This window comes from Zingiber officinale, chromosome 6A (assembly GCF_018446385.1).
Source record: "Zingiber officinale cultivar Zhangliang chromosome 6A, Zo_v1.1, whole genome shotgun sequence".
Taxonomy (NCBI): domain Eukaryota; kingdom Viridiplantae; phylum Streptophyta; class Magnoliopsida; order Zingiberales; family Zingiberaceae; genus Zingiber; species Zingiber officinale.
Window position 1 is genome coordinate 46,295,705 of NC_055997.1, and position 8,252 is coordinate 46,303,956.

Below are 8,252 nucleotides of genomic sequence, written 5' to 3' on the forward strand. Positions count from 1 at the left end.
GTACATGTGACCTTGTAAGTTTCTAATTATATTGGTCATCCATAATTAATCATTAATTATGGAATGATCATGAGTGACACCTAGTACTATATCATAATCTCCAATTGACAAGAAAATCATAGTTGATTCCAAAACCACTTCTAAATTCTTCAGTAGCTGTAGTTAATCGTGCTTTATTCTTTTACTTGTCTTATACCGACTTAGTTCAGGACATGGTCTATATGTTAATTTTCACTAGGCTGACTATGTCATACCTGGCCCAAGTAATACTTACTTATCTTGGGGATTCATTGTTAGGATCTAGCGCTCTAAATACACAAAAAGAGCAGCGGAAATTAACTAGATCCTTCTAAAAGATCCATACAAAGGAAGAAAACAACATATACTAAGTTTGATGAGAGTTATACCTTTGTTGTGTGCCCTTCGCAATCCCGGCAATAACATTTCTTTGGATGCAGATCTCAGCACAATCAAGTGGTCATGCCTTTATGGTATCTACACGAACAAGCCTTCATTTGTCTCACAAACTCACGAAGTGGAGAAGAAAACACTTAAGGTTGTGCTAGCAACCCTTTCTAGGAGGTTAGGCTAAGATAAGGAGGAAGAGAGGAAGATAATATGAACACTTCAAGTTTTTTGACCAAAAATAATCAACACACCTTTTGTACTCTCATGGAATATCAAAAGTCCTTGTGCCTTTTGATCTTCTTTCATGAATTCAATTCATGAAGAGCCTCTTGATCTCCTTCATGAATTGACTCTTAGTCATCTTTCATGAAGAGCCTCTTGCTCTTCCTTCTAGAATTCAAATCATCAATTAAATTCTTCATAAGTCAATGGTCATTTTCAAAATTGACCTTCCATCTTCCTTGGTGAATTTGAGTTCACCCAATGAGTCTAACTCATTGATCCTCATCAATCCAAATTGACTCCATGAGTCTAATTAATTACATGATTGGATCTTAGGGTTAATACTAACATTCATGTTACTAGTGCATGTGTCCAAGAGTACAAATCTCTTACCATGTGATGTTTTGGCCAAAAACTTTGAGTAACAATCCTAATAAGTAGTCATAGGGTATACATCTCTTTATAAGGTATGGTGAATCCTTTATTGACTACTTAACACCTTTGGGCACTTCAACTTATACCTAATCATCCTAGGTCCATACCTCCTCGGAGATACTTGCTTAAAATGTCAAAGTATAACTCTTCATGACTAAAATAACTTAAACACCTCAAGTCGAAGGAAACATGTACTCAAGCTACAGTAAGAGTTTCATTGACATGTCCATATATGTAGAGAACCATATAATCTTACTACAGGCTACTCTAATGAAGTAGTTACTATCACTAGTATCCACATTTAACTCTCGATATCCCAATATTTTCAGCTAGTGAGAAATAGCTATTTGGTTAGATCAAGGAGTATAACTCATGTTAATCTTACAGAATCGATGATGCCTTAACACATCAATTCATCGACTAGGGAAGATTTCAATACATTCATAATTACACCTATAAAGATGCTCACTAGTGGTGATCCAATCGCAAGTTCTCTCATCCTATGATTTCATATTATGGGCATTCAGTAATGAGTTTAAGATCGAATCAAACATATATAAATTGTGCACTCAAATAATGAATATTTATTTATCCAATAAATAGTATATTCCATAAGATGATTGTCTTAGGATACTTCTCAAATATAACATAATCTAGCATCTCAACTAAACAAAAAGTTAAATTGACTAATTTCATTATGCTAGTGAGTGTACATGATTGCAATGTTGATCCCAACATGGCAATGATTTAATTTTTTATTACATACAAATCGTCAAATTGGTGGACTTACAATGCTCAAGTACTTTTTATGTCATTGTGGATATCTTTCTTGTGATTATGGACTTATAATATAAATAGGTAATATATGACAATGGATATCTTTATTAAAGTTCAAGTGTCTATTTATAAGTACTTGGTGTGCATCCAAAGTGCTCAATGGACATATATTGTTCTCACTATAAATGTCTTATTTAAGGCTCTAATAGTCCAAATGGCATTCCACCCGTTGGCACCTGCACGCCCAAGGCATCAGCTAGTGGGCTCCCCATTCGACACATCTTGAAACACACACCAAGGAGTCTGATATGCGCGTGAGTCCATAAGTTTGGAAACTTTGACGATGTGAGGAAGCTAATTGGCAGGAGTCCCTTTTTGCGGGTGTGCATCGCTGGCCGACATAGATCTTTTGTGAAGGGTTTGTGCTGGAGCATGCTTATTGGAACCCGAAAAATGGTGAACTATTCCTGAGCTAAGCGAAGCTAGAGGAAACTCTAGTGGAGGCCCAAAGTGATACTGACGTGTAAATCGTTCGTCTGACTAGGGTATAGGAGTGAAAGACTAATCGAACCATCTAATAGTTGATTCCCTCCGAAGTTTCCCTCAGGATAGCTAATCATTAGAGGATTGGGGGTGCAACATCCTCGACCTATTATCAAACTTTAAATAGGTAGGATGGTGCAGCTGCTCCGTTGAGCTGCATCGAGGAATCGTGAGCTCTAAGTGAGTCATTTTTTATAAGCAGAACTAGCGATGCGGGATGAACCGGAAGTCGGGTTATGGTGCCCAACTATGCACTGACCTAGATACCACAAAGGGTGTTAGTTGATTAAGACAGCAGGACGGTGATCATGGAAGTTGAAATTCACTAAGAAGTATGTAGCAACTCACTTGTCAAATCAACTAGCCCTAAAAATTGATGGCGCTTAAGCGTGTGACCCACACTCATCCATCGAGGCGAGCGCAATGCCCCGATGAGTAGGAGGACATGGTTGGTGCTTCAAAACTCAGGGCTGAGCGATCGGCAGTGCGGATCTTGGTGGTAGTAGCAAATATTCAAATGAGAACTTTGAAGGTCAAAGAGGAAAAATGTTCCATGTGAACGACACTTACACATGATTTAGCCGATCCTAAGGGACGGGGAAGCCCGTCAGAAAGCACGACTCTATGCCAACTCTTAAAGGGAATCATGTTAAAATTCATGAGCCAGGACGTGGTGATCGATGGCAATGTTTAGAATTCTAGAGACATTGGCAGGGGCCTCGAGAAGAGTTATCTTTTCTGCTTAACAGCCTATGCACCCTAGAAATGGCTTAGCTGAAGGTAGGGTTGAGTGGTCAGAAGAGCATCGCATGTCGTGCGTCATTCGATGTGCCCCCGACGACCCTTGAAAATCTAGAGGACCATGTGTCGCCCATGCCCGATGGTACTCATAACCGCATCAGATTTCTAAGGTGAACAACCTCTTGCCCAAGGAATAATGTAGGCAAGGGAAGTTGGCAAGATGGATCCGTAGCTTTGGGAGAAGAATTGGCTCTGAGGGCTGGGCATGAGGGTCATGGTCGCAAACTCATCAGTTGTCGGTGGATTGCTCAAGCTACTCTTGCAGTGAGAGTGGGTCGCCACATGGTGGCTAGGGGAAGGATTGAGATTGTCTCCCCTCTGGGGGACCTTCCTCAAGCGTCGAACAGTCAACTCAAAACTGATACAGACAAGGGGAATCCGACTGTTTAACTAAAACAAAGTATTGCATTGATCCTTGCGGATGCTCACGCAATGTGATTTCTTCCTAGTGCTCTAAATGTCAAAGTGAAGAAATTCAACCAAGTGCCGATAAATGATGGGAGTAACTATGACTCTCTTAAGATAGTCAAATGCCTTGTCATCTAATTAGTGACGTGCATGAATGGATTAATGAGATTCCTACTGTCCCTGTCAACTATCCGTCGAAACCACAGCCAAGGGAACGAGCTTGGCAGAATCAGCAGGGTAAGAATGCCCTGTTAAGCTTGACTCTAGTCTGACTTTGTGAAATAACTTGAGAGGTGTAGGATAAGTGGGAGCCGGCTCGCTGACAAAATTGAAATACCACTACTTTTGACGTTATTTTACTTATTCCATAAGTCAAAAGTAGGAGCAGTCCCTCCTTTTGGCTTGAAGACCCACCTCATGGGTCAATCTGGGTGGAGGGCATTATCAGGTGGGGAGTTTGGTTGGGGTGATACATCTATTAAAAGATAACACAGGTATCCTAAGATGGGCTCAACGAGAATAGAAATCTTTTGTGGAACAAAAGGGTAAAAGCTTGTTTGATTTTGATTTCTAGCATGAATATGAACCATGAAAGTGTGATCTATCGATCCTTTAGGCCTTCAAAATTTGAAACTAGAGGTGTCAGAAAAGTTACCGCGGGGATAACTAGCTTGTGGCAGCCAAGCGTTCATAGCGACATTGCTTTTTGATCCTTCGATGTCAGCTCTTCATATCATTGTGAAGTAGAATTCACCGAGTATTGGATTATTCACCCACCAATAGGAAACATGAACTAGGTTTAGATCGTGTTGAGAACGGTTAGTTTTACCCTACTAATGATTGTGTCGTGATAGTAACTCAACCTAGTACGAGAGGAACCGTTGATTCACACAATTGGTCATCGCGCTTGGTTGAAAAGCCAGTGGCGCGAAGCTACCGTGTGTCGGATAATGACTGAACGCCTCTAAGTCAGAATCCTAGCTAGCAAGTGGTGCCTTTGTCCGCCGTTGGCTTCTTGACCCTTCGTAGGGGCATTCGCCCCCACGGGCCTGCGTCTTAGTCGCAACCATCGTGGTGGACATACCGCGAGCGGTTGCCTATGATCTAAACTCCGCGTCACGGCGGATAGAATCTTTTGCAGACGACTTATAAGTGACGGGGCATTGTAAGCAGTAGAGTGACCTTGCTACCATGATCCATTGAGATCCAGCCTCTCATCGTGCGGATTCACCCCCTCCACCCCCCCTAACATCCTTAGTGCCTTACAACGTATAAGCTCGAGGTTTGAACATCCAATCTCAAGTTGCACCCTATCAAAGAACGGAGGTGCCCTATGCCATGATAGTTCAGAAAGCGGAGACACCCTATGCCATGATGGTTCAAAAAGCGAAGGCACCGTGTGCCACAATGGTTCAGAAAGCGGAGGCACTCGGTGCCTTGGTGGTGCGCAGAGTGGAGGCACCCAGTGCCATGATGGTTTAGAGGCACCTAGTGCCATGATGGTGGGCAGAGCGGAGGCACCCTGTGCCACAATGGTTTGGAAAATAAAGCAACCAGTGACTTGGTGGTGCGCAGAGCGAAGACACCTAGTACCATGATGGTGGGCAAAGCGGAGGCACCCAGTGCCTTGATGGTGCACAAAGTGGAGGAACCTAGTGTCTTGTGGTGGGCAAAGCGGAGGTACCCAATGCCATGATGGTGGGAAGAGCGGAGGCTCCCAGTTCCTTGATGGTATGCAGAGCGAAGGTACCCAATGACACCTAGCTAGTGCCACAATAGTTCAGAAAGTAGAGGCACCCAGTGCCTTAGTGGTACATAGAGCGGAGGCACAGAGTGTCATGATGGTGGGCAGAGTGGAGGCACCCAGTGCCTTGGTGGTGCGCAGAGTGGAGGCACCCAGTGCCATGATGGTGCATAGAGCAGAGGCACCTTGTGCCTTGGTGGAGCACAGAGCGGAGGCACCCAGTGTTATGTTGGTTTGGAGGCACCCAGTGCCATGATAGTTGGCAGAGCGGAGGCACCCAGTGCCCTGATGGTTTGCAGAGCGGAGCACCCAGTGCCCTGATGGTTTGCAGAGCGGAGGTACCTAGTGCCATGATGGTTCTGAAAGCGGAGGCATCTAGTGCCTTTGCGGTGCGCGGAGCAGAGGGACCCTATCCCTTGGTGGTGCATAGAGCGGAGGCACCTAGTGCCATGATGGTGCGCAAAGCAGAGGCACCCTGTGCCTTAGTGCATGTTGGTTCAGAGGCACATAGTGCCATGATGGTTCGGAGACACTCAGTGTTATAATGGTTCGGAGGTACCATGTGCCATGATGGTGGACAGAGTGGAGGCACCTTGTGCCACAATAGTTCAAAAAGAGGAGGCACCCAGTGCCATGATGGTTCGCAGAGCGGAGGCACCCAGTCCCATGATAGTTCTAAAAGTTGAGGCACCTAGTGCCTTGGTGGTGCACAGAACAAAGAGCCGGCTCCTTTAGCTGAGGCACCCAGTTCTTTGGTAGTTCTTGAGTAGAGGCGCCTGAAGGCCTTTAGTGCAGAGCCTTGCTAGTTCCTTGGTGGTTTGCAAAGCGAAGGCGCCCACCCAGTGCCACGATGATTCGGAAAGCGGAGGCATCCAGTGCCTTGGTGGTGCGCAGAGCAGAGGCATCCAGTGCCATGATAATGGACAGAGCGGCCTTGATGGTGCGCAAAGTGGAAACACCCAGTGACTTGGTAGTGCGCAAAGTAGAGGCACCCAGTGAAATGATGGTGGGCAAAGCGGAGGCACCTAGTGCCTTAGTGGTGCGCAAAGTGGAGACACCCAATACCATGATGGTTCGAAGGCATCCTGTGCCATGATGGTGGGCAGAGCGGAGGCATCCTGTGCCATGATGGTGGGCAGAGCGGAGGCACCCTGTGTCATGATGGTTTCGTAGAGTAGAGACACCTAGTGTCACGATGGTTTAGAAAGCGAAGGCACCCAGTGCCACGATGGTTCGGAAAGAAGAGGCACCCAGTGCCTTGGTGGTGAGCAGAGTAGAGGCACCTAGTGCCTTGTTGGTGAGCAGAGCAGAAGCACCTACTGCCTTGGTGGTGCACAAAGCAAAGGCAACCAGTGCCATGATAGTGGTCAGAGCAAAGGCACCCGATGCCTTGGTGGTGCACAGAGCGAAGGTACCCCTTACTTTAGAGGTGGGTAAAGAGAAGGCACCCAGCGCCATGATGGTGGATAGAGCTGAGGCACCCAGTGCCATGATGGTGCGCAGAGCGGAGGCACTTGTGCCTTGGTGGTGCATAGAGTGGAGGCACCCAATGCCATGATGGTGTGTAGAGCAGAGGCACCCTGTGCCTTGGTGGTGCGTAGGGCGGAGGCACCCATTGCCACGATGGTTTGGAAAGAAAAGGCACGCTGTGCCTTAATGGTGTAGAGAGCTGACACACCCTATGCCTTGGTGGTGCATAGAGCGGAGCCACCCAGTGCCATGGTGGTGCGTAGAGAGAAGGCACCTAGTGCCATGGTGCTGTGCAGAGCAGAGGCACCTTGTGCCTTAGTGGTGTGCAGAGTGGAGGCAACTAGTGCCATGATGGTGCACAGAGCCGAGGTACCCTGTGCCTTGGTGGTGCGCAAAGTGGAGGCACCCTGCACCTTGGTAGTGCATAGAAGGGAGGCACCATGTGTCATGATGGTCCGCAGAGCGAAGGCATAATGTGCCTTGATGGTGTGTAGAGCAGAGGCACTATGTACCTTGGTGGTGTCGCTCCAAGGTTATCTGTGGCGACAACTTATTCCTCCACAAGGTTGATCAATAACAAAAAAAAAAAAATCATCCTGATTGGTCCCTTCGAACCATATGTCTGGCACTAAGGGTTGCCCCCATGCCACTCTATAGATGTATGTGTCCGTCGGTTTGTTCCTCCACAAGGTTGGTCAATGACAAAAAAATGTCATCTTGAACCCCTTTGAACCATATGTTCGACACCGGGGGGTTGTCCTCGTACCACTCTATAAATATATGTGTCCGTCAGCTTATTCCTTTGCAAGGTTGGTTGATGACAAAAAAATATCATCCTGAATAACCCCTTCGAACCATATGTCTGGCACCGGGGGTTGCCCATATGTCACTCTATAGATATGTGAGTTCCCTTAGCTTGTCCCTTTGGAAGTTTGGTCATTGACAAAATTTGTCATCTTGAATGGCCACTGTGAACCATATACCTGGCATCGGGGGTTGCCCTCGTGCCACTCTATAGATGTGGATTCCGTCAGCTCGTCCCTTCGCAAGGTTGGTCTATGACCAAAAATGTCATCATGAATGACTCCTTTGAACCATATTCTTGGCATCGAGGGTTGCTCCAGTGCCACTCTATAGATATGTGAGTTTCTCAGCTAATCCTTTCGCAAGGTTGGTCTATGACAAAAAATATCATTCAGAATAGCCCCTTTAAACCATATATTTGGCACCGGGGGTTGCCCTGTGCCACTCTATAGATACGTGGATTTTGTCGGCTTGTCCTTTCTCAAGGTTGGTCGATGACAAAAAATATCATCCTGAATACCCCTGTGAATCATATACCTGGCATTGAGAGTTGCCCCTTGTCACTCTATAGATATGTGTTCCATCGGTTTATCCCTTCGCAAGATTGGTCGATAATAAAAAATATCATCCTAAATGATTC

The 8,252-nt window shown here is 45.9% G+C and overlaps 1 pseudogene; it reads left to right on the forward strand.

Annotated features, from left to right (window-relative positions):
• Positions 1 to 1,714: 1,714 nt before the first annotated feature.
• LOC121999022 lies at positions 1,715 to 4,825 on the forward strand (annotated as a pseudogene).
• The last annotated feature ends 3,427 nt before the right edge of the window (positions 4,826 to 8,252 follow it).